This window comes from Rattus norvegicus, chromosome 8, assembly GCF_036323735.1.
Source record: "Rattus norvegicus strain BN/NHsdMcwi chromosome 8, GRCr8, whole genome shotgun sequence".
Classification (NCBI taxonomy): Eukaryota; Metazoa; Chordata; class Mammalia; order Rodentia; family Muridae; genus Rattus; species Rattus norvegicus.
The window spans coordinates 92976022-93003901 of NC_086026.1; the positions used below are offsets into that span (position 1 = coordinate 92976022).

The 27880-nt window shown below is 41.9% G+C and overlaps 1 pseudogene; it reads left to right on the forward strand.

Moving 5' to 3' along the window:
- LOC134480080 (platelet-activating factor acetylhydrolase IB subunit alpha2-like) overlaps positions 1–27677 on the forward strand; it is a 53013-nt pseudogene extending 25336 nt beyond the window's left edge.
- Positions 27678–27880: the final 203 nt, after the last annotated feature.

Genomic DNA, 27880 nt, shown 5'->3' on the forward strand with positions numbered 1-27880 from the left:
GAAACATAACTTATGCTACCTCATGTGCGAACTATTCCACATGACCCAATCTGTATGGACAAAAGCAGATTTGTGGTAGTCGAGAGTAGGAGAGGCAAATGTGGAAGTGGGCAATAGGGTTAGAGGATGTCATTTGGGGATGATGAAATTATTTATTTCAGAATTGGATCGCAGTGATGTTTGGGCAACCTTAAATAGGCTGATATTATGGCATGAGAATTACAGCTTGAATTACTTTTAAAAACTGTGGCGATAGAAGAGAGTCAGAAAAAGATGCAGCAGGAGATAAAGAGGTACTTGTGACCCAAGAAATGGCTTCTGGAGTCTAGAGGAAGCAGAAAGACATATTTTTGTCGTGAGTCTCCGGTGGAACCCACCCTTTCATCACTTTGATTTTATTCCTCTGAGGCCTATGCCAGCCATCCAATTTATATAATGACAAGATAATCACCTTATATTCTTTTTAATTACAATAATATAAATAGAGATGAGTATTCCAAAGTTTATATGATGCTTCAGGGTTCAGACATGGGCTAGAAATTTCTAGGCTTTATTCCAGTGTGTGTGTGTGTGTGTGTGTGTGTGTGTGTGAAAGAGAGAGGGGGGACAGTGGAATAGGGAAATAAACACATCAGATAAATATAGTCCTTTGAGACTAATTACTTCTTTTAAATAAGAAAACTAGGGCACGGAGTTCAGTAAGTTCCCTGAGGAATAGTGGAGGAGCTGACTCAAATATAGGGGGTTTGCCTTTAGAGTTGGGGATTAGTTGTAACAAATGTATCTGCTGAATGATTATCAAGTAAGTGGTAACAGAGGCCGTCTGAAAACAACTACCAACAGTAGGCAGCGGGTGCACACTGGTCAGCTGGGCTGAGAGGCTTGGCTGGGTGGCCGAGCAGCTGAGGAGTGACTGTTGGTGTACGCGGCCTTGCTGCAAAACATAGCTGTGACTTCACAGGTGGAGAGAGACAGATCAGTCCAATATGCCATGTCGTTGGGTATCGACGGAAGCTTGGTTTTTCAGGGGAAATCTTGAAAATGTGTAACACAAAGACAAACAACAACAAAGGAACTATTTGGAAATTCTGGTGGGAATAAATCTATAAAAGTGAGAGAATGGTCAATTAGTGTGCGTCTCTGTTACTGTGATGTAATCACCTTGGCCAAAAGCAACGTGGAAGAGTTTATTAAATCTTATGGGTTAGAATGTGTTCTGGAGAGAAGTCAAAGCAGGAACTGAAGCAGGAACCATGGAGGAACATTGTTTATTGGCTTGCTTTCATGGCTTGCTCAGTCTGCTTTCTCATACAACCCCAGACCATTGGCTCAGGGAATGGCACTGCCCACAGTGGGCTGGGCCCTCTTACATCAATTATTAATCTAGACTTGCCTATAGGCGAATTTGATGGTGGCATCTTTTCAATCGAGGTTTCTTTTCCCCAAACAACTCTGTGTCAAACTGACAAAAATCAAATCAAATCAGGTCAAGTCAAAGCCAGGTAAGACGAAACAAAAAACCTGACCAGCACAAATTGATCTAGAAATTCTGGGAAAAAAATGGGTAGGGACTCCAAACACTTATGGAGGCTTTATGAAGCAGAGGTTGTTTTTTCATTTTATCAGAGCGGAGTTCAAGGTTGGGTGTTGGTTAATATATTCATTCCCTGAGAAGTCAAAACGTTTCTGAGGATTTTTGGTGGTCTTTTCTCTCCCTCTCCATTTCTCATAGGAAATAGAAGCCAGGCTCACCCTCTGAGTATGGTGGTGATGGTGGTGGTGGGGTGCTGGGCACATAGGTGACATTAGTGGTTGTAGCAGCCACCATAGAGTATGAGAAGTCTCGAGGGAGTGGAGTAAGTTTAAAGTATCATTATGGGGAATCAGGAATAAATTGACCCAACCAGAATCATAGTGGTAATTTTATTGTTTTCAGGGTTTATTTTAAGATCTACCAGGTCTACAACTATTATCGTTTTGTTATTTCCAGGTTTTCACATGTGCATAACATTTTCCTTGCTCTCTGTCTCATTGATCCAAGGACTTGGGCCTGATTGGAGCTGCAAGAGAATGAAGAAAAGACGCACGCACGCACGCACAAGCGCGCATGCACATTGGGCGTGGGTGGAGACTGGAGTCCAGTAGACTGCGCTCTCTGACAGAGAAAGAGGAGGATCCTGGAAGCTCAGTTGAGCGTTGGGTGGGGTTGTTGCATACAGGAAAACAAGGAGTCATGGTTATTATATACAGGTAAACAAGGAGGATTTAGCTAATCTCGGTATGAGCAGGCTCTGTAGGGGAACAGTCCTTAGGTGGTAAATATGCAGAAGACGAAGCTGTAGCAGACATTACATCTTTAACATTCGAACCTGAGGAAACTTTGCCATCACATACTCCTGAGCCTTACCTGACCAAAACTTTGGCACTCCCATGGTGTTGCCCACATCAAGAACATACCGTTCACCTAGGACTTCACCCATTTAGGGCTTCTTCTGCTCCCCATAATACCGTCCCCTATGTTATAAAATTCTTTTTCCTATTTCCTTCTAGTATCGAGGATAGTGTTGAGAAAAATTTTAAGCTATACATTTAGATTGCTTCCCTGGGACATTTAATTAAGCAGAATATCATCAAAATTCAATTATCAGAATGCCTTTAGACAATGGACATACACTAAAACATGTTTGCACAGGCAGATAGCCTAGATGTCCATTCAAACCTAGTTTTACAAGACAGGAACTTTAGCCAACTAAGTGACAGAGCCACCTCAAAACTTGATTTTAATGAAAGTCTCGAATCAGAAAAGTCAGGTATGACATATCTTTTTCAATTTCAAACAAAACAAAAAGCAACTCAACAGCAACAAAAGGTTCTGTCCTATCGCTGCCAGGAAACACTTCAACCTTCTTGTTTTCATTTTGAGATTCATAAACCTCTTCATCTTGTAAACTTACAGGCCCATCATCAATGTCATCAACCTATACACAAGAGGGTTGAGTCTTGAGAAACTGAGAACTGGTGGGAAACAAGACCTGGAGCAGAAAGGGTTAAAGAACCAACCTCATTCCCTGCCTGCTACAGCTCACAGATGTGAGTGGTGGTGCTTGGCATCTGCTCTGCTCCAGAGGCTAATTAAAGAAAAAAAAAAGTGCTGGCTTGGCTACCAATGGAAATCAGAGTCTAAGAAACTCAACAACCAGGACCAGCGAGTCCCCAGGAAATCGCCCAGCAACAAATAAGAGTTCAAACAATGCATCATAGCAACCACAGCATAACTTAGACAAATTGTGTCTAATCCAGCAGGGTCAGGGGTCAGAAGACTTACACCTATTCAATCATACCCAGTAGATGCAATATGCCATTGTTTTGGTGGAAGCTATGAACTCGCAAGTTAAACAGAAAAGGGTCATTTTCTTTAGTGACAAATATTTGAAAACCCCAGTAATCCAGTTCAATAGTGCAAAGGTTTGGGGGAACGGAAGAGATGGGCTGCTTCGGGATTTAATCTGAGATGTCTTTGGGCGTTCATGAATTTACAGGCTGGATGCTGAAGGGAACAATCCAGCTGGTCAGAAATGTATGTACTCAGTAGTGAACGCCATGGGTGTGAAGAAAATCATGGGCATACAATAAAATAAGTCAGCACCCTGGGGAGCAATAATAGTTACAGGAAGCCGGAGAAGGGAACACACGTAGAGGAGAGCCAGGAAAGAGAAGCAGAGGAAAGGAGAGCTGCACACAGCACGCCCAGTGCTGCTCACACAGCGAGCGCCCAGTGCTGCTCCGCTCTTTCAGGCACCAATTGGAGTGGGAGAGGAGGAAGTTGTGGCCAATACTCAAGAGATTATCCCAGAAGAAAGGCTGGGAGGAAGTCGTGCAACATGAGTAAGAAGGAAGAGAAAATAGAAACAGGTTCTGGTATTAAAAAAGAAATACAGGCCCGGCATGGGAGTTCATGTTTGTTATCCGCCCAAGCAGGCTGAGGCCCGAAGAACGAGAGTTCAAGGGTGGTCTGAGCTGCTTAGTAAGTTCACCAGGGACTGATTGGGTTGTGTGGGGGAACCCTGTCTCAACCAAAGCAAGTAAAAAAAGGTGTGATGGTGTTTGTCTGTCATCCTCTAATCCTCTTGGGAGGGAGAAGCAGGAGGATCAAGAAGTTCAAGCTCATCTTCAACTACACATGAAGTAAAGGTTAGATCCGTGTGTCTGCGCTAAGTGAGAGCCTGCTTCAGAGAACAAACCAACCGGTAAAGCAAACACTAGCAAGCAAACAGCCAACCAGGTGGAAAATCCCGTGATTCACGCAGCTGCTTTGACTAAAGCTTTAACAAAGACCTTCAAGCATCTATGTTGGTCATGGTTCTTGGCTCTGCGAACACTTTCTCCCTTCAGATGAGGGAGGGTTCAATGGTCAAACCTGCGACTCCAGCAGAGTGTGAAGTGAACTGACACTAAACTGTTATTAGGTACAGGGTTCTTTGTTTCTATGATTCATTTAATTGCCACAAAAGCTGTTATAGAAGATACTTTTACTTTGAGATTTAGAGGAATAGCGGTGCTGAGATGTAACTTTAGTATGACCGGCTTTCATTTTATAGCCCTGGGAGGAATTTTCATTTTTCTCTTGCTTATAAATTTTCTAGGGTTTGAATACTTTTTAAGGCCTGTCACCATGATGAAGAAGCAACGTTAGCCTTACTCCATCAAGAAGAATGGATTGCTTAGCCCGCAGTTCTGGAAGGTCTAGAGCATGGTACCGGTGAGGACCTTCTGACTTATGACATCAGAGAGACAGGGGCCTGCGGTGGAAGAGCTGCTTCCTTTGCTAGACAGAAGGTCAGAGAGAAATGGGGATCAAACAGTCCCTTCGGAAGGCACATCCATGGTGACCTCAGCACCCTACTTAGGTCTACCTAGGAAAGTTCCCAATTACCCCAGGATCACACTTCATTTATTTGAAACCCATGTTCAGTCCTATGACAATTTTCTTCCAAGTGAAAAAGGTATTTCTGAACAATGATTTGAAACAATTTACCCACTGTTTACATTCTCACTGCATGCCTGGTCCAACTGTATGAACTCCTGGTCTCAGCGTCAGCAACTCCACGAAGGCTTCAGATGCTCACCTGAACTTCACAATGAATGGAATGTTTGGTTTCCCACAGATGTCATGGAGTTCGGGGTGATTCTGGTTAGGTGAGTTTATGAGGGTGGATCCTTCCTAAGAGGAATCAGTGCCTTTCTCAGAGGCATGAAAGCCTGGCACCCATCTCTGCTTTGTGGGGTTGCAATAGAAGGTGTTCTGGGTCCACCTAGAAAAGAGCCCACTTCAGGGTCAGACCACCTGACCATGTAGGTTCACAGAGGAAGTGGAAAGGGAACATTGACTTCATATTTTTCTGTGATCTAATTAATATTTATGTAGTTCTGTGCATTTTGTTTTTATTTTAAAATTTACAGTTTATATATTAGTAAACTTGGGCTAAGATTTATTATTTAGGACATGCATTTACTTTTATATAAAAGAATCCCAAAATGGCATCAATTAAGTGAAGGGTTTAAAGCCCTCTATCGTACATCTATCTCTGAGGCTGAATTTTCACTAACTGCTTTTTGAGGGAAAAGCTATCAAGAGTTGTTCTCCACCTACACATGGCAGCTCCAGGCACTTTCACCAGGCCTCTGAGTTGCTGAATAACATTTCCTTACACAAATTCCTATCTGGAGCTCCACTTCAATCTATTTCAATTTCTTAAGCAGCACAGGAACAAATACCACATTAACTTTAAATATCAAAAGCATGCACTCATGTTGACAAAAAATATTAAGATCAAATCATATAGCCTAAATGCCTACTTTGTATTTGGTTTAAGAATTCGTTTACATACTCTCTTATTTCCTGGAGGCTTAAACGTTTACATCAGAAAGTGTATTGTATGTTACACTTTAAAATCAAGCTATTAGATTTTAAAAGTTCGCCAAACACTAACAGAATGCTAATGCTACCTTTATATGGCTCTGGGAAGGAATGAAAAACCCTCATATGGAAAGCTCATTTGAATTCAAATCCTCTTATGCTTGAGGAGCCTATGAAACAGGAAAACAAATCTCCAGCACGTGAACCTGTAGGGGCGAGCCTCGCCCCACGTAGCATCCACTTGCTCTCACAGGCTGCATTGCAGAGCACAGCTACATCAGAGCTATTAATTTGCAGAGTTACGGACACGTCACCTACCCAATCTCTCTTTACCATTTTTTCAAGCATAGAGTTGTGTTGGTTATTAAAAGCATTTCCTAGCCTAGACAAAGTCTGACTTTCTACTCGTCACAACTTCAATCTCTATTCCAAACACATTTAATCTACTTCCAACTGGCAATCCCATGGGGGAAAATACAGTATCATTTCTCAGAGTAGTTCTGTATGACTTTGATATGTAGGATTATTTGGGGTGGAGCAAACATATCTTTACGTTCTTTTTTTTTCATCTGGAAATGAGAAGATTGGAAGATTCCAAAATAAAGACACATTTTCGTTTTTCTTCTTTAAAATTCATTAAAACAGAAACTCACATAGAATAGCAACCAAATCATTGGCTCAACATGCTGAAAAATAAGGCACACCTCTCCATCAGAAGAAAGAGATGGTTCGACAGGAGTCAATAGTTTTGTATGGGAATGCTTAAGGATTATAAGAACGCACCGTGAAAAATGCATAACCCCAGCTGTAGTCTACAGTAAATTGCTAATGGAAAGCAAGACGTTCCAGCCTAGTGGAGACTACAGTCCCTTTAAAGGTTTGGAAATGGAGTTTTATATCAGAGCTTTAACTCTTCAGAAAACTACCAAAATAGTGGAGCTTGGGAGAAGCCTTGGGGACAAGCACTGTTCATTGACACTGCTTGCCTGGAGGAGTAGGGGGATTCGGTGAGGTGAAATAAGTGACTTCAAAGACACAAAAAGGCAATCCTGTGCTTTCGCACCTATGACCCTGTCATGGAGTGGCCTGGTTGTATGGTTCTCACTACTGGAAACAGGAGGAGCATAAGAACTAAGGGTGACCAGAAGAATCCTGACCGCTATTACCATATAAAAGATGGCAAAATTGGGCCTCCGAGAAAAGTGATTGGTGGTATAATTGGGATTTGAACTGAGGGACTCTGTTCTTTGTCTTGGAGAAAATTTTGTTTGTCATCACATCTACGGTCTCATTTTTTTAATTATTATGTATTTATATATAAATATGCTGTGGCTGTCTTCAGACACACCAGAAGAGGACATCAGATCCCATTACAAATGATTGTGAGCCACTATGTGGTTGATGGAAATTGAACATAGGACCTGTGGAAGAGCAGTCATTGCTTTTAACCACCGAGCCGTCTTTCCAGCCTCATGGTCTTTCCAGCCTCATTCTGGTTCTGTGGTAACGAGGGCAATACAGTTGATGCATGTAAATGTACGCTACAGTCATGGCCATTATTGCAACAACTGTCTTACTAAGCATCTGAAAAAAAATTAGCTAATAACCACTTCAGATAGAAGCTGAGGATCCTCTGGAAGCCTTGGGACCAGGTTCTAGATCAAGGCTTTTACACAGGTTTAATCACAGTTTCTGTCCTTGATTCCTTTTGATGAAAAATGACTGTTGACATTCCTTGGGGGTCTCAGTTACAGATCGTAGTTTCTTGGTTTGTTCTCATTTGTTTAGTTTTGTTTGCTTTTTTAAAATACAACATTGGACATTTCATAGAACGTTGGGGCTGCCATTCTTCTTTGTAACATGAGGCCATGTGTGATGGCTCAGTCCTGGGATCTCCCTGTTACCCTCTGTAGGCTACCCTCAGAGACATGTGCTATCAGTAGGGATCCTACCGCAGCCCTGTGGTGAACACTGTGATGATGCTCTTAACCATCGTGGTACCTATCTCCCAGGGACCAGTTCAGCTACTGGTAGCTTTTCTTGGGTCCTGGTGGTAGGTCCTTCCCAAGGCTGCTTCAACTGCCATCCAGAGTCTCTGAGGAGAGGCTGCTGTGCTGGAACTTTTCATGTCCCAATCAAGCTCGTTCAGCAAAAAGCTACTCTCAAATCATTCCTTCTGAAGGTACATTGTGTCCCCGTTTCTTCAGGATCTGGCAGTATGTTCCAACATGTGGGTTTCGGGCCCTTAGCAAGTCAGATTATGCACATGTGAATCATCAACCTGGCCAATCCCTAACATTGACAGTTGTGTGACATCCGCAGTGTGCCAAGTCCTCTGCAGGTATTATCTCATTTTCACCCTCACAAAAGTGCCAGGAGGTTTTGTTTGGTAATCACCACACTCCACAGGTGAGGGAGATTAGCCTGAGAGAGATTAAGCAGATTGCTCAAGATAATACAACCAGCAAATAAATAGGTCTTCAAATCCAGGCTAACAAACTATATGTATGTACACACACACACACACACACACACACACACACACACAGTGTATGTGTATATATGTATATTTTTATAATGTTTATATTTGTTTTGGTTATAAAATTATAGATTTTTAAAATATTGTATACTTTATGGTAAATTTTTGTTATTTTTCCTTTCCACTAATTTTCTATATTGAAAATGTGCCTCTACCACAGATAGTTGGTAAGTCATACATCTTTTAAATCTGTGTGTGTGTGTGTGTGTGTGTGTGTGTGCGCGCACACACATATGTGTGTGAACACAAGTGCACAGCAAACATGCAGTGCTCAGAGGACAACCTTGGGTATTGGTCGCTGTCTTTCACATTGCTTGTGACAATGTTTGCCACTGCTTATATCACATCCTAGCAGCTCGGGCTCTCGTCTCCCTCCTGTCTCTGCCTCGACTCTGGTGAGAGGAGCACTGGCTTGGCAGATGCTGGCTTTATGTGGGATTTGAACACAATTCTTCCTGTTTGCATAGTCTTTTGTTACATTTCTGTTGCACTGACAAAATACTCTTCACAAAAGCAACTTAGGAAGGAAGGGTCTCTTTTTTTCCTCACAATTCCGGGTTATCGTCTGTTCTTTCTCAGAAGTCACTGGGTAGAAACTTGAGGTGGCTGCATTGCATCTCCAGGCAAGCAGAGAGTGACAAACAATTGTGCTCAGCTCAACTCACAGCCTCCTAATATATACGTCAGGATAGCATCTCAGTGAATTCTGCTACCCAGGGTAGGCTGATCTTCCTGCTTCAATCAGTCTAATCAAGATAACGCTTCACAGGCAAGCCCAGAAGCTAACCTAACAAAGACAATCCCTTACCAGAGTAGTCCATAGGCTTTTCCCCTAGGTGTTAATTTGACAATACTAATCATCACAGGTAACAAGTGATTTCTTTACCCATTAGCCAAACAAGAGCCAGGATTTGAGGTTATAGCTCAGTGGTGAAATACTTCCCGAATGCGCGCAAATCTGTGGGTTCAATCCCCAGCACTAAAATGAGTAAACTAATGACTGTTCAAAACTTTAAAATATGCAGGTGGGGAAACTGTAAGGTACCAGAACATTGTGCTTTAGTAGCATTAGACCCCAATCAAGACTTCTAGTTACATTAAGTTGGTCAGTTCTCCTATGTGCAGAAACAAAGAAGGTAAAATTCATTCCATTTATTTATTCATCCATTTAATATATTTATGTCTGCTTCTACCAGGCATTGAGTTAGGAACTATATGAACAGAGCTCAAATAAGATATATGGGCAGACCTCAAACAATAAACAATGTTCTTCAAGCTAGGATTGGAGGTTCATGCCTGTAATCTTATCAGTGGGGAAGCCTACGTGAGAGGATTCCTGTAAGTCTGAAGCTAACCTGGTGTTAAAGAAAGTTCTCCAATAGCCTAGGCTAGACAGAAGGAAATTGTGTCTATCCATTGCAAGAGAATGACACACACTTTACCCTGTGAGCTCTTTGTATTTGTTTTCTAGTTATCCTCGCTTAGAATAAGCTCATGTACCAAATGCAGCCATAAATCAGAATATAGAACACTCCACTCTAGGGAGTCGGCTTGGTCTGCTCCCCAAGTACTTTAGACACCTCTAGTTACTCCTGATGTCTTTAAATGGGTTTCCTCACACCACACAGAGTCTTTGGGTAAGAAGTAGAATTGATTTTTTTCTTAAAAGGCTGTAATTCTCTTGATGGTAGAGGAAAAGTATGATTCATAGATTGTTTTTGAGAAATCCCCTTTCATATATTGAGGGGCGAGTCAGGAGAATGATTGGACAAGAAGAGTTTAAGAGCTTTTGTCTGTCTGGAAGTCAAGCTCACGGCAGCCTCGCTGCTCTCACCTTGCCTCAGATAGAAAGTGTGAATTTGGCCCCTGCTCTGGTGTGGATGTCAGTTTCTCTGTGTTTGTCTTTCTTTTCCTAACACTATAGTAACCAGAAGCCCTACAGCATGCTGACACACCTTGCCTGGAGTTGTCCTGAATCCTCACGTCTCATGCCTCTGTCTGCCTTACCTTTCACTTGGCTATTGCTCTATCCAACCCAGCCATCTTTGATTTATTCATCAAAGGACTGTTGACCATTGTTCCTTGACTTAGACACAAATAAAGAGCTTAATAGAATATGGTAACTAAAAGAACAATTTGATGATAAAAAATCATCATGGAGTTTCAGATACTAGAAGATGTCAAAATGGAGTGAGCTACATTGTCCCCTCATCTTCCGTGCCAGGCTCCTCTTCCTGATATTTTCTATTTCCAGATTCTCAATCTGCACTGTCTGCTGTCCCATTGCAGTGAAAGAAATGTCCTCTTACAGGATATTAATAAAGTGAATAAGACTAAGTGCATGGGGGCACCATAGATTTGGAGATCAAAATAGGATGAGCTTTGTAAATGTTCAGGGGGCAAAAAACACAACTTCTAAAATTTAGTTAAAAAGAGGAACACGAGGCAGTAGCCTGTGTGTGAAGCCACAGCAGCAGTGAGCTACTATTGACCTAAGTCTACTTGGGTCATAGGCGGGGTGTCATGATGCTTCCCTGAAATTTCGGCTAATCAGGAGGCAGGATTACAAGCCTGCCTTGTCCTTACTGGAAAACAGCAATGTAGCCTCACCAACTCAAAAATCTTCCTACTTAGACAAGGATGCTTATTTGGACAATTCTTTGGATTAGGAAGCCTCAATCTGTCCTTTAGTAGCTTCTGCATGAATTCTAGTTCTGAATTTTTAGTCTAAGAAAGATCAGTTCATTTTATGGCTTATGGTAGGCCTGGGCTGAGAGCTGCAGCCAGCTCTGAATTTAGGTGTGGAACACTACTTTGTTTGACCAGGAGTCTTAGGGGTTGAAACCAAGGAGAAAGTCCTAGAAACTTCTGTGAAGTGTTAGGTCACAATTGAAGGGCCAGTTTGAGTGGACATGGGCAATTCAATGAGAGCAGGGCAGAGATCATTTAAGAGGAGATTTGAGTAGCAGTTTGGAGCAAATTGTGGAAAAATAGCTTGAGCTCTCCTGAGCTTTGAGGAACAGGAGAAAGGAGTAGGATATTATTGATAACGTGAACTTGTCTTCCCACCAACACACAGCTCAGTCAGAGGTGACAGAGGACTAGTTAGCTTCGGAGAGTAATGGGAATATCCAAGCATTATCTGACAATAGGTACAAGCCAGTAGACAGGCATGTGAGGTGTTCTTGAGACGGACTGTCTGGGTCTGATTCTTCTGTTTGATCTCTGCTACAGTTCTTCCACATGGAGTATGGAAGAGTGAATATTACATCATAGCACAGGACTACTACACAACCTGGGTATGTTCTTTAGTTCAGGGAGTGCAGCAATCTTAACAACTTCATAATACACAATTATGATCTAGTGAAGTCTCCTCTGGCAGACGATGTTTAGATTCCTCCCACTTCTGGCTGTCACTGAAAGTTTGACTTTCTAATAGACTGACAAAAGCTGCAGGAAAGTCATAGCAACAGATAGTTATAAGAACTTGAATTAGTAATATTTTTTTCCTAGATTAAGAGGGGTAGAGAATCCACTTTGCCTCCTTTCTGTGGGGCTAACTATCTAGTTCTCGGGTGAGAACATTCACTCTAGTGTCCTGTTTCGAAACTAATAGAAATACATACTTTGGCAGCATGAAAAATTCACAAAACAATATTTCATCAAAGAAAAAAGTATTTAGAGGAGATGACACAAAAATCTTTAGGCCTCAAAACCTAGCAGTAAATGAGTTTATGTACATTTCCAAGAAAAGCAGAGTATATATATTTGTGTGTGTGTGTGTGTGTGTGTGTGTGTGTGTGTCCTTACTTACATAACATCACATAGATCATTCATCAAGGTACACAATATGCTATTACCATATAAATGCTTCGATAATTGAAAAAGTACTCAGGTCACACAAAGTCCTTCTGACCATAATGGAATTAAATCAGAAATTGATAACAAAATGATCTGTGAAAAATCTATAGACTTTTGGTTAACATCAACACTTCTCAAACATCCATACATTGAAAAGAGGGGATGGGGATACCAGAAAGTATTCTTAACTGATTGAAATTAAAACACAGCACATCAAAACTTGTAGAATGCCTTCAAAGCAATACTTTAGGATGGAAATTGAAGGTACTATGTTTTTATGCTAGAAAAGAGAAGAATTTGAGTCAATATAAAGGGCCTGTGACCAAGTGCACTGGGTTTGCCTGGCTCTGAATGTAAAGCGACCAAGATTATATAGAGAAACCTTGTCTCAAAGAAACCAAACCAATTCAAACCAAACAACCAAAACCAGCCTTTAAATGAGATCTAGTTAAAGTGCCAGCAACATTTTTTTGTAAGTATAGGATCTTTTCCATGAAAGTACCTGGAAACTAACGTATCTAAAATTGCCAAAACTTCTTTTCTTCAATACAGAATTGATAGCTTGTTACTGTTTTTAGTTAGGATATGTGCTGGTTACTTTTTAATTGTCAAATCCACATCCCTTGAATCATCTGGGAAAAGATTACTAATTGGCTAAATCAGGATAACCTACGGACATTTCTGTAGGGGATCATCTGCGTTGTTCATTGGGATGGGTGAATGCATCCCGGATGTGGACAGCACCATTTCATTGTCTGGGTCCTGAATTGTATATCAGAGAAGAAAAGCTAGTTATGCAAGGAGGCAGCACAAATGTGTTCTTCTCGGACCTTGACTGTGGATGTGACATGAGTGAGTGGCTGTCTCCAACTCCTGCTCTGTGACTCTCCTATAGTAATAGACTGCAAGTGGGAATTGTATGAAGAATAAGCTTCTCCTCCCTAAGTTTCTTTTGTTCAGGAGGCTTTTCACAATAGAAAAAAACCAGATTAGCATGTGAAATAATGTTTCGTTACAGTTTTTGCACACATACATATGCTGTTGTACTTTGCCCATATTCGCCTCCCCATTCCCTCCTTCCCACCCTCCCTCACTGCTCCCCTTCCTTCCCCCAAAACTCCCCTTCTGCTCTCTTGGTAGACATACACTTTTCTCCTCCTCTTGTTCCACCTCCTTTCCCTGACTCCTTTTCTCTCTCTCTCTCCCTGAAATCTAGATCCAAAACTGGAGAGAAAATATGTGATGTTTCCCTGTCTGTCCCTTTAGATCTCCTCGTCTCACAGATCTCGATCTACTTTCTTCTCCCTCATGTATTTACATGAATGACACGTGTTTCCACATATAAGAAGATATGCAGTATTTATCTTGTGTAGGCTAGCTTACTTCACTTACGCATTGATCTCCAGTTTCATCCATTTTTCTGAAAAAGACATGATTTTGTTTTTTATGAGAGCTAAAATACACTTTTATGAGCACTTCCTGATGGGTATCTAGGTAGGCTCTATTTCTGAGCTATTATGAACAGTGAAATAAATGTTGGCTGTGCAAGTACATAAACATGTGCCTACCTGAATTTGTGTGCAAAAACACACACTCATGCATACACATGAACATGTAAGCATACATACACATACTCATGTATACTCATGCATAAACATGTGAGCACACATACACATAATCATGCACACACACACACACACACACATATATGATATATATCACAACGTTTATTTCTGAATGTTTTACAAAGTGCTATAAGTACAATCTTGGTGGCTTTTGAAGTTAACATGGTTCAGAAGGTATACAGAATGAGCTTTTACATTTGTCTACATTTTTTATTTTGCAAATGAGACTGAAAAGTATTTTCTGAGGGTCGTTATATAGGCTTGCAAGTAGGAAAGGAACGCTGATAGGATAAAGCAAGTTAATCAAGGTCAAAGGAATTCTTATTACACATAGATCCCAATCAAGTCAAGGATGTATTCTGACACTAACAATGACTGTAATCTTTTTGAAATGTTTTTCAGAAAACTGTATGTTTAAATATAATAAAGGAGGGTTGCCACAGAACATAAGTGATATGAAAACAGAGAAGGTGAATTCTGGGGAGAAGGAGTTTCTGGAGAGATAGAGGTAGAGTGGTGGGGAAGGCCAAGGAGAATGGAGTGCTAACCAGCTGAAGGGTGCATGAAAAACCATACAGAAATGGATTACTTGGCAAGCCAACTAAGAATACCTGAGAGCTAGAAGGATGATGGCTTGCATTAGGCTGCACCTAAATATCCACAGGTTAGTAAACAAAATCCCACTGTCAGAAGGAAAATACCTTCTCTTTGGCTATGGGTCAGTGAGGACCCATAGGCTCCTAAAATAAAAAAAAATGTTCTTGGCATCCCTCTTAGTTGTCTACCAGAGCTAGCTGATAAGAAGAACCTACTGTTGAAGAAACCATTCACCTTTGGTGCAAATACAGAGACATCGACCTGGAACTTAGATAGATACTTCCTCCATGCCGGCCAGTTGTAATAGTCATGGAAGGTTCGATGCAGGGCATGAGGGGAGACAAGGCATCAAATGATTTTATCAGCTGGGAATCCTATATAATACACTACCAACCTACCAGGCAAGATGTGCCTACTAGTGCAATGGTGGCAAAATTGTTATGGGGGCTGTCAACCACTCTCTGGTTGATTTTGAGGCCCACCTGACAAGAGGAAATCCATCCCTGGTACTATAACTGTGGTTAAATCCCATAGCTAAGAGGGGACTCATAGAATCCACCTCCAGTAGAAAGACAGGGCATCAAGTAGAGGGATGGGGTTGCCATCCCACAGTCAAAACTTCTGACAGAGTTGCCTCTGTCTAAAAGAACTGCAGGAACAAAAATGGAGAAGAGACTGAGGAAAAGGAGGTCCAGTGACAGGTCCAAATTGGGATCTAGCTCAAAGGGAGGCTCCAAGGCCTGACACTATTACTGATGCTATGTTGTGCTTATAGACAGGAGCCTAGCATGGCTGCCCTCTGAGAGGCCCAACAAGCAGCGGAAAGAGTCAAATACAGATATATACACCCAACCAATGGACAGAAGCTGGGGACCCCTGTGGTTGAATTAGGGAAAAGCTAGAAGAAACTGGAGGAGGGGGGCGAGCCCATAGGAAAACCAACAGTCTCAACTAACCTGAACCGCTGAGATCTCTCAAGACACTGAGACACCAACCAGGCAGCATACATTAGCTGATATGAGGCCCCCAACACATATACAGCAGAGGACTGTGTGTTCTGGCCTCAATGAGAAAAGATATACCTAACCCTTGAGAGACTTGAGGCCCCAGGAAGGAGGGGAGGTTTGATGGGGGGGGTGTGAGGACATCCTCTTGAAGATGGGGGAGGAGGAATGGGAAGGGAAACTGTCAAAGGGTAGATTGGGAGGGAGATAATGACTGGACTGTAAAAATAGATCAAATCATCATCATCATCTTCTTCTTCTTCCTCTTCCTTCTCTTCCTCCTCCTCCTCCTCTTCCTCCTCCTCCTCCTCCTCCTCCTATGGCTAAGGTATTTGTTACTCTTGATGAGCTAAATTGACAGCCTGCCAATCTACCTTTTATGTACTTAATGCTTATAGTAACAGACAAGTACTACTCGACTCCCAGCCTTCATCAGAGAAACTTGTCTTGGTCGGGAATGATAGCAAATGTAGAGATTCATGGCCATTCAAGCTGGAGAGAGTAAGCGAGGCTTCAGTGTTCAGCCTTAAACAGGACCATCATTCCACACCCTACGTCTCAGGGAACAGTCAGGAAGCAGGGCAGAAAGAATGAAAAAGCTGGAAGAAACGGAAACAAAGTGCAACACTATCTTCTTGGCATGGCACAGCCAACGCAGTCATGATTTCATAGCGGCAGTGGCTGCTTGCAAGGGGCCTACACAGGCTGACTTTTCAAGAGTCAACCTTAGCTCAAGCGGGCGACCACACGGCCATTCCCACCCTTCTGAACTATGGGCTATTGAAGAATATTAGTGTTGTGCACTCATGAAGAACCTACCATGCATTAGTCCAATGGATAGTTTTAAGTCCGTGGTCATACATAACACACACACACACACACACACACACACACACACACACGGCCCTGGTTAAACTTAATGGGTCACAAACAAAACAAAAAAGCCATGTATGTGGGAAAGCGACTTGCAGGGGTAAGAGAGGGTGAGAGTGATGACAATCAGAAACCTATACATATATTTATAGATATACACATATATAAAGTATACATATATTATTATACGAAATATGTGTAATTGTGAAAGATAAATTTAATGAAAACATTTTAAAGGTGAGGAAGAAATGAAGTTAAACTCAGTGGCTACCATATGCTTTGGCCTTAAGCATGGCTCTTCCTTTGTTCATTAACTGTTTCAAAATCCCTGATTCCTGGACAGCAAGAGACTTAAGCCAGACCCTGGAGATGCAGGACTTCTGTCCCTGTCCATGTGTCCTTAATTTCCCTTCTTTTTCTTTCCTATCTCAACAGTGCTACGACTATTACCACTGCAGCTACTAAAAGGTTTACTCACACCCATGATCATTTTCTATTAAAAAAAATTGTTTTTCTAAGAACTGGGTGGAAATTAAGGGTCATCTCATAGGTCAGATCATTGAATAAATCATTCGAATCAGTGAAGGGCAGTGGGAGAGCCACAGGTCGAGGGTATGAAAAAAAAAGAAAACAGACCTTTTAAGGCAGACACCTCATTTTTATCTTTCCCTTGAGAACTGAGAAAGAATCCAAGAAAGCCTCCTCTATGACCTCTCCCTTCTCCCGTGGGGATTGACACGGCCTCAGGCATGCTGGACACCAGTGCTCTGAGTAGTGCATGCAGTCTTTGTGCTTTTTATTCCAAGACCTGATTTCAACTAAACTGCTCCAGTTGGGCTCTGTAGGCCTCGAACTTCACAATTCTCCTGCATTAGCCTCCTGAGTAACCCAGGGTATGAACCATGACACCTTGCTCTGAATTCGTTGGAGTTTGGTGGGGTTGGTGTTTGGGATTCTAATCTCAGGATTATATTACTTCATTGACCAAACCCAGCCTTGTTTTGTGGTGTGTGTGTGTGTGTGTGTGTGTGTGTGTGTGTGTGTGTGTGTACACCATGTGTACCTAGTCTCTATGGGTAGAGACTAGGGCATAATGCTGGGTGTCTTCCTCAGTTGCAGTCGACCTTATTTTCTGAAGCAGGGTGTGTGCTTACAAGTTCTGTGCTTACCCATTCTGCTAGCCGACAGACCAGCAAGCCGACTGACCAGCGAGCCTCAGAGATTCTTCTGTCTCTGCTCCCCAGTCCTGATGTGCTGGGCTTACAGCTGTGACCACCTGGCCATCTTTTATGTAGGTCTGCTCTCAGGTGCTCATGCTTATGTGACAAGCGCTTTACTGACTGAGCCACCCCACCCCCCACCCCCCACCCCCGCCCTGCAGCTTTACTTAATAAATTCTATGAATTCAAAGCAGTGTGGCCCACAGTTTTACAAAGAACCTTTAACAGAGGAAACTTTTGATCTTTAAAATCAGGTGCACTGTCTGATAGCGGGTAAATTACCCACTTAATTTACTAACAGTTTTAACGGCTCTAACAAATGGGGCTGGGGTGGGGCAACACTGGAAAGGGAAGCTCAGAGGTGACCACGTCTCACACCGCCAATCAGCAGAACGCCTTTCTGTGCTGACTAACTGCACGCTGGTGTTAGTACATGATTGTAGAGTCAGGATGGCTGTCCAGATCCTCTTGCTTGTGGTGCTCCGTACATGCTCAACAGAAAGGCAGCTGCCACAATATCCTCTTTCTCCTCTTCCTCCCCTTTCTCCTCCCCTTCCTCCCTCTCTTTCTCTTCTTTTCAGAAAGTCTTAACTCAGTATCTACCCACAACTCACTAGAAAACAAAAAGTAAGTCATCTCGACAGACTGAATTTTTCCTTGTGTCGATTTTCAGCCCTGGCTGTACTTTAGTATCTTCTGAAGAATGATTTAAGACACAACGGGCCCCACCCACCCCAGAGCAATTAAGTCAGAATCCCCAGACGTGATCCCTGGGGCTTCAGGTCATTCCTGTTTGTTTGGTCTGTTTTACTCTCTTAGGGTTATTCTACTGTGAAGCCCCCTTGAGACCAGTGCTGGGTACAGATACCTGAGGTTTTTGAATGGGAAACCAGCACTTGTTGTGTCTGGAAAAACCTCGCTGAGTGCCTTTGTTTTATCTTCTGCAATTGCACTTTCCTGAAAGACCAAATTCTCATTGGTTCTGTACAGGTCATGGTAGTTATGGGAAGATTTATCCTATAATTAAGAATAAAATGAGACTTAATTTCTGTAGGAAATTATATTGTACTGTGTGGTAAATTACACTTCTCGCTAGGAAATTATAAAATAAGAATTTGGCATTGGCTAGAATAATATGATGTTTAATTCTTTAAATTATATAATTAAAAGACAATTAGCCAAATAGGTAATAATTTGGTTAATTACAATAACCAAATGATCGCTGCCATAGCGAAATTTACTTCTTACCATAGTCAGTAATATAAAGTATTTTCTAAACGTCTAGTGGGATTTTGAACATTACATTGCTTTGTGAGTAAGTGGCCAACATTTGATTGATGAGCTGACTCCTTGTAACCAATTTGTTATTGTGACTGTTACTAAGAGTTGCTGGGTCAGCTAGGCAGACAGGTGTTCCAAAGGCAGCTACAATAGGAGCAAGGAGGAGAATGCATGCCAGGGGTTCTTGGTTGGTAGGCTAGAAATGCCAGAGGTGGGGGAAGGGCAAGAGGGAGATGGGAAATATTAATAAATGTCTTCCTCGTTCCTTTGCGTGTGAGTTTGCCAAACCGCTTTAGAGATGACTGCTACAACACGCATATGATTAGTCTCAAGGAAATGACAGTGATTACTTTGGAAGACTTTCTTGAACACAGGGTCTCACTTTGTAAAACATGCTGGCTCCGACCTCCCTGTGCTTTTCCTGCCTCAAATTTTCACATGCTGTGATTGCAGGTGTGCACAACCATACCTGGGGAAAAAAAAAGCCATCTCTGTAAATTCCTTATACTTCTCATGGCCTGTTGACTAACCAGAGGGCAGAGCTATGGTGAGCATGGAACCTCATGGAAGTTGCTAGGTTTCTGGATTTCCCTTCTTGAAGCTGCAGGGTGGAAGGGGAGGTGTGCTGAAGCAAGCAAGGTCCAATGGGGAGAGGTTGGCAACACCAAGCTCATAGAGAGGTCATTCTCAGCTGAGCACAAGGGGAAGCCAGAACTCCATAAGCTGCTGTAAGGATCCAAACCCATATGATGTCAGCAGGCAGAGCAGGATTCAAACCAACATAGCAAAGATTCTCAGTCTGTCTTCTACTGTCACTTTCCCTCTCTCTAACATTGCACACTTCAGTGGGAGGCGAAGCAGGTCTTCTGCACGCAAGCAGAGAGGAGTGAGAAAATCGCATAGACTCATTGAATGTTTTTCTTTAATTGGATATTTTTTATTTACATTTCAAATGTTATCCCCTTTCCCAGTTTCCCCTCCAGGAACCTGCTATCTACCCCTGCTTCTATGAGGGGGGTTCACCCTGCATCCCCCACTCCCTCCCACCTCCCCGCCCTGAGATTCCACTACACTGGGGCATTGAGCCGTACCAAGAATAAGGGCCTCTCCTCCCATTGATGTCCAACAAGGCCATTCTCTGCTACATATGCAGCTGGAGCCATAGGTTCGTCCCTGTGTATTCTTGGGATGGTGGCTTAGTCCCTGGGAGCTCTGGGGGGGTCTGGTTGGTTGATACTATTGTTCTTCCTATGGGGTTGTAAAACCCTTCAACTCCTTCAATCATTTCTCTAACTCTCCACTGGGGACCCCATTCTCAGTTCAGTGATTGGCTGTGAGCATCTGCCTCTGTATTTGTAAGTCTCTGGCAGAGCCTCTCAGGAGACAGCTATATCAAGCTCCAGTCAGCTTGCACTTTTTGGCGTCAGCAATAGTGTCTGGAGTCAGTGGCTATATATGGGATGGATCCCCAGGTGGGGCAGTCTCTGGATGACCTTTCCTTCAGTCTCTGCTCCACACTTTGTCTCTGAATTTCCTCCTGTGAGTACTTATGTTCCCCCTTCTAAGAAGGACTGAAGCATCCACACTTAGGTCTTTCTTCTTCTTGAGTATCATGTAGTCGCTAAATTGTATCTTGGGTATTCCGAGCTTTTGGGGTAATATCTACTTATCAGTGAGTGCAAAGCACGTGTGTTATTTTGTGATGGGGTTACATCACTCAGCATGATATTTTCTAGTTCCATCCATTTGCTTAAGAATTTCATGAAGTCATTGTTTTTGATAGATGAGTAGCACTCCATTGTGTAGATGTACCACATTTTCTGTATCCATTCCTCTGTTGAAGGGCATCTGGATTCTTTCCAGCTTCTTACTATTATAATTAAGGCTGCTATGAACATAGTAGTAAATGTGTCCTTGTTACATGTTGGAGCATCTTTTGGGTATATGCCCAGGAGAGGTATAGCTGGGTCCTCAGGTAGTTTAATGTCCAACTTCCTGAGGAACCTCCAGACTGATTTCTAGAGTGGTTGTACCAGTTTGCAATCCCACTAGCAATGGAGGAGTGTTCCTCTTTCTCCACATCCTCGCCAGCATCTGCTGTCACCTAAGTTTTTTTATCGTAGTCTTTCTGACTGATGTGACGTGGAATCTCAGAGTTATTTTGCTTTGCATTTCCCTGATGAACTAAGGATGTTGAACATTTCTTTAGGTGATTCTCGGCCATTCAGTATTCCTCAGTTCAATATTCTTTGTTTAGCTCTGTACCCATTTTTAAGAGGGTTACTTGGCTCTCTGGAGTCTAACTTCTTGAGTTCTTTGTATATTTTGGATATTAGTCCTCTATCAGATGTAGGATTGGTAAAGATCTTTCCCAATCTGTTGGTTGCCATTTTGTCCAATTGACAGTGTCCTTTGCCTTACAGAAGCATTGCAGTTTGATGAGGTCCCATTTGTCAATTCTTGATCATAAGCCACTGGTGTTCTCTTCAGGAGATGTTCCCCAGTGCCTATGGGTTCAAGACTCTTCCCCACTTTTTCTTCTATTAGTTTGAGTGTATCTGGTTTGATGTGGAGGTCTTTGATCCACTTGGACATGAGCTTTGTACAGGGTGATAAGCATGGATCGATCTGCATTCTTCTACATGCTGATCTCCAGTTGAACCAGCACCATTTGCTGAAAATGCTCTTTTTTCCACTGGATGGTTTTAGCTCCTTTGTCAAAGATCAAGTGACCATAGGTATATGGGTTCATTTCTGGGTCTTCAATTCTATTCCACTGATCTACCTGCCTGTCTCTGTACCAATACCATACAGTTTTTATGACTATTGCTCTGTAATACTGCTTGAGGTCAGGGATGGTGATTCCCCCAGAAGTTCTTTTGTTTTGAGTTTAGTTTTCCGCTATCCTGGGTTTTTTGTTATTCCAAACGAATTTGCAAATTGTTCTTTCTAACTCTGTGAAAAATTAAGTTGGAATTTAGGTGGAGATTGCATAGAATCTGTAGATCGCTTTGGACAAGATGCCCATTTTTATTATATTAACCCTGCCAATCCATGAGCATGGGAGATCTTTCCATCTTCTGAGATCTTCTTTAATTTCTTTACTCAGAGCCTTGAAGTTCTTGGATGTTGATGGATTTCCATATATTGAATCATTCCTGCATCCATGAGATGAAGCCTTCTTGATTACGATGGATGATAGTTTTGATATGTTCTTGGATTCAGTTTGCCAGAATTTTATTGAGTATTTTCGCATTGATATTCATGAGGGAAATCGGTCTAAATTCTCTTTCTTTGTTGGGTCTTTGTGTGGTTTAGGTATAAGCATATTTGTGGCTTAATAGAATGAATTGGGTAATGTTCCTTCTATTTCTATTTTGTGGAATAGTTTGGACAGTATTGGTATTAGATCTTCTATGAAGGTCTGATAGAATTCTGCACTAAACCCATCTGGTCCTGGGCTTTTATTGGTTGGGAGACTTTTGGTAATTGATTCTATTTCTTTAGGAGTTATGGGACTGTTTAGATGGTTTATCTGATCCTGATTTAACTTTGGTACCTGGTGTCTGTCTATATAATTGTCCATATCCTCCAGACTTTCCAGTTTTGTTGAGTATAGGCTTTTGTAGTAGGATCTCATATTTTCTGTTGTTATGTCTCCCTTTTCATTTCTGATTTTGTTAATTTGGATAATCTCTCTGTGTCCTCTGGTTAGTCTGGCTAAGGGTTTATCTATCTTGTTGATTTTCTAAAAGAACCAGCTCCTAGTTCTGTTGATTCTTTGTATAGTTCTTTTTGTTGCTACTTGGTTGATTGCAGCTCTGAGTTTGATAATTTCCTGCAGCCTATTCCTCCTGGGTGAATTTGCTTCTTTTTGCTCTGGAGCATTCAGGTGTGCTGTCAAGCTGCAAATACATGCTCTCTCCAACTTCTTGTTTGGAGGCACTCAGAGCCATGAGTTTTCCTCTTAGCACAGCTTTCATTGTGTCCCATAAGGTTGGGTATGTTGTGCCTTCATTTTCATTAAATTCTAAAAAGTCTTTCATTTCTTTCTTTATTTCTTCCTTGGCCAAGTTATCACTGAGTAGAGCGTCGTTCAGCTTCCATGTATATGTGGCTTTCTGTCGTTTTTGTTGTTACTGAAGACCAGCCTTAGTCCATGGTGATCTGATATCATGCATAGGATTATTTCCATCTTCTTGTATCTGTTTACGCCCTTTTTGTGACAGATGATATGGTCAATTTTGGAGAAGGTAACATGAGGTGCTGAGAAAAAGGTATGTTCTTTTGTTTTAGGATGAAATGTTCTATAGATGTCTGTTAAATCCATTTGGTTCATAACTTCTGTTAGTTTCACCGTGTCTCTGTTTGGTTTCAGTTTCCATGATCTGTCCATTGACAAGAGTAGGGTTTTCAAGTCTTCCACCATTATTGTGTGAGGTGCAATGTGTGCTTTGAGCTTTAATAAAGTTTCTTTTATGAGTGTGGGTGGCCTTGCATTTGAAGAATAGATATTCTGAATTGAGAGTTCATCTTGTTTGACTTTTCCTTTGACAAGCATGAAGTGTCCTTCCATATCTTTTTTGATAGATTTTGGTTGAAAGTTGATTTTATTTGATATTAGAATGGCTACTCACATTTGTGTCTTGGGATTGTTTGCTTGGAAACTCTTGTCCCAGCCTTTCACTCTGAGAAAATATTTGTCTTTGTCACTGTGATGTGTTTCCTGTATGCAGGAGAATGCTGGGTCCTATTTATATATCTAATCTGTTAGTCTATGCCTTTTAATTGGGGAATTGAGTCCATTGATGTTCAGAGATATTAGGGACCAATGATTGTTTTTTCCTATTACTTTTGTTAGAGGTGGAATGATGTTTGTGAGTCTGTCTTCTTTTGGTTTAGTTAAAAGAAGATTACTTTCTTGCTTTTTCTAGGGTGTAGTTTCCCAATTTGTGTTGGAGGTTTCCATATATTATACTTTGTAGGGCTGGATTTGTGGAAAGATATTGTATAAATTTGGTTTTGTCATGGAATATCTTGGTTTCTCTATCTATGGTAATTGAGTGTTTTCCTGGATATAGTAGCCTGGGCTGACATTTGTGTTCTCTTAGGGTCTGTTTGACATCTTCCCACAACCTTCTGCCTTTCATAGTCTCTGGTAAGAAGTCTGGTGTGATTCTGATAGGTCTGACTTTACATATTACTTGACCTTTCTCCCTTACTGCTATTAATGTTCTGTCTTTGTTTTGTGCATTTGGTGTTTTGACTATTATGTGACAGGAGGAATTTCTTTTCTGGTCCAATCTATTTGGGATTCTCTAGGCTTCTTGTATGTTTATGGGCATCTCTTTCTTTAGCTTAGGGAAGTTTTCTTCTACAGTTTTGTTGAAGATATTTACTGGTCCTTTGAGCTGGGAGTCTTTGCTCTCTTCTATGCCTATTATCCTTAGGTTTGATCTTCTCATTTTGTCCTGGATTTCCTAGATGTTTTGGGTTAGGAGCTTTTCGTATTTTGCATTTTCTTTGACTGTTGTGTCAATGTTTTCTATGGCATCTTCTGCCTGAGATTCTCTCTTCTATCTCTTGTATTCTGTTGGTGATGCTTGTATCTTTCACTCCTCATCTCTTCCCTAGGTTTCTATCTCCAGGGTTGTTTCCCTTTGTGATTTCTTTATTGTTTATAATTCCATTTTTAGATCCTTGATGGTTTTGTTCAATTCCTTCATCTGTTTGGTTGTGTTTTCCTGTAATTCTTGAAGGGATTTTTGTATTTCCTCTTTAGGGCATCTATTTGTTTCCTTGTGTTGTCCTGTATTTCTTTAAGGGAGTTTTTTACGTCCTTCTTAAAGTCTTCTAACATCATCATGAGATGTGATTTTAAATCAAAACCTTGCTTTTCCAGTGTTTTGGTTTTCCAGGACTTGCTGTGGTGGGGGAACTGGGTTCTGAAGATGCCCGGTGAACTTAGTTTCTGTTGCTTAGTTTCATGCACTTGCCTCCTGCTTATCCTGCCTCCTGGTTATCTCTGGTGTTAGGTGGTCTTCCTGTCTCCATTAGTGGCTTGATCCTCCTGTAAGCCTGTGTGACAGCACTTCTGGGAGTGCAGCTCTCCCCCATGAGATCTTGGTACAGAGAGCTGTGGCACAGGGTCAGCTAAGGACGCAGACAGAGACAGGTGGAATCATCGAATTTAGGACTCGAGTGGCTCATCTAAATTGGTACTTTTTAAAAAGGGCTCTCCATAGAAGTGACTGAGTGGAAATGAGGGGAGAACTTGGTCCCCAATGGACAAAAGTTGACATATCACCTACATTCACTCTCACCAGTAAGGATTTAAATATTAAAAATCATGCTGGAAACCCAGAGAATTATTTAACTCTTCTATTCTGTTGCCATATTAATAAACCACTGCCAAGTTCTCCCATTGCCTCTAATAGAGTTGCTTGGCTGCCATTCCTTCTCCACTGTGGTGAACTAGATATCCCCTCTGAAACTGTGAGTCAAAATAAAGTATACCACTGTTAACTGATGGTCAGTCCTGGCTTCAGTCACAGTGATGAGAAAAGTAACCAATACAGTTATTTTTCATGATGTATTCTGTGGACTCTGTTTATTCATCTCAGACAGGAAGGACAATGACATACCAAAGAGATGATCCTTCCCAAATGTATCTCAGTGAGCCAGAGTTTACTGGGCTTACTTACAAGAGTGTGGGTGAGGGACTATTAACAGGGCCATGGATGCCTCTCTCAGCTGCCTCACTAAAAAGCCCACCCCTAGCAGAGCTAGTGACTCTAGAAAGCTCCTTGGACTCTTTCTCCAACTAATGTTTCAACTCCTATCTACTGTACCATTCCTTAAGATCACATGCAGATGGGGCAAGAATATATGAAATGGGGGATAAGGGGAGGCAGGAAGAGTCCAGTGGCTGGAGTCTCAGGTGAGGATCTAATGATTCTCCGTACATCCTTTTTCTTTGATGGAATGCTGACAGATAGACCCAGCTTTTTAAGGCTCTCCTGAGTATGGTTAGCCACATTTGCTCTGGGTTCGAGATGACCATGCTGATATCATTCCTGGAAGACACGAGTCCCACACCGCAGGCTCCTGAGCCATTTAAAGGTGTGGAGATCAGTAACAGATCAGTTCCATGGCAGGTCCTCAGGAATTTATCATCCACAGCCATATTTCTCACAGCAGAAGCATGTCTAGTACTTAAATTATCTAGTAATTAAATTGTAATTAATATACAAACATCTGTCCAAAAGATGCAACTTACTCAGTATTTAATGAAATTTGATGACTCCTATCAACCACACTTCATGGCCTCATTCTTTCCTTACCTGTCTGTGCTTGGAATTATTTATCATCTACCCTGGTAGTCTCTCTTCACAGTACTGCTGGCAGTAGTGGGGACCTGGGACCTTCTACTGTTTCTTGTTCTTGGCTTGTTATTAAAAGAATTTATAGCACTGCTGGTTGGTGCTAGGGTCCAAGGAGGGGATGCAGCCATCGGGATCAAGCGAGCGACTGAAGCGCAGCCAGCCTGCACCATACCCGCTGAGGGCCAGTACGGACCCTCTGCCTCTGTGTTGAATGAGCCAAGGAGACTCGAACCCAGCAGCTATTCCACATGCAGCAGAAGATATTCAAGGAGGTGACAGCTGGATGTTTCAGCATAATAGGTTTGTTCTGGACTGTAAAGACAAAGAGCCGGACGTGTTGTTTGTGGGAGACTCCGTGGTACAGTTAATGCAGCATTACGAGATATGGCGGGAGCTGTTTTCCCCACTTCATGCTCTTAATTTTGGAACTGGGGGAGACACACATGACATGTTTTATGGACACTAAAAGAGGGAGAGCTGGAGAACATTAAGCCTAAAGCCATTGTTGTCTGGGTAGGAACAAACAACCATGAAAATACAGCAGAAGAAGTAGCAGGTGGAATTGAGGCTATTGTACAACTTATAAACACGCGGCAGCCACAGGCCAAGGTCTGTTACCTCGAGGTGAGAAGCCCAACCCTTTAAGACAAAAGAATGCCAAGGTGAACCAGCTTCTCAAGGTTTCCCTGCCGAAGCTTGCCAAGGTGCAGCTCCTGGATATAGATGGGGGCTTCGTGCACTTGGATGGTGCCATCTCCTGCCATGACATGTTTGATTTACTTCATCTCACAGGAGGGGGCTATGCAAAGATCTGCAATCCCCTCCACGAACTGATCATGCAGTTGCTGGAGGAAACACCAGAGGAGAAGCAGACCACCATTGCTTGACTGGCCCCATCAGTGTTAACAGCATCCCAGCTTCCTCAGATCAGTTAGATCACTGGCACTACAGAATCCTTTCTTAAGGCACTTTGCACTGTACAATGTTCCTGGGTGCTTGTAGGTTTGAAGGGGAGGAAGGATTTAAATTGGTCCTGTATGTAAAGGTTTGTTTGAGAGAGGAGAAAAATTAGCCAAGGAAGATTCATTTGAAACCAGAAGGGGACTTTTTAGTTGTTTATGTCACACTTATAGAATTATCACTGTTTTTCCTAGGACAACATCAAGCAAGAGTACAATATGAAGATTCTTTTCTTGGCCCTTTTTTCTATGGATTATGTCATGTGTGATAATTATCACAGCTACTTGGCTTTAAACTTATTTTTAGTCCAGTTTTAAGGCTCATGAGTTAGTGTGTTGTGTTGTGTTGTTTGATTCATGTATGCTCAGTATTTTTATTAACATCGAGCATCAGATTAAACATGCTTGTCACTCCACTATGCGAAATGCTATAGTTACAAGTGAGTTTGTTCCTCTCAGTCCTAAGCAGTGCAAACAGTGTCTGAGGACTGGGATAGAGTTCTTACTGCTGCTCAATATCATGACTGTAATAGACCCATGCATGCAGCCTTTCTGCTTCCCCTTCATCTCATTTTTGATCTAGGACTTGCACTGCCGTCAGGACAATCTTACTAATATA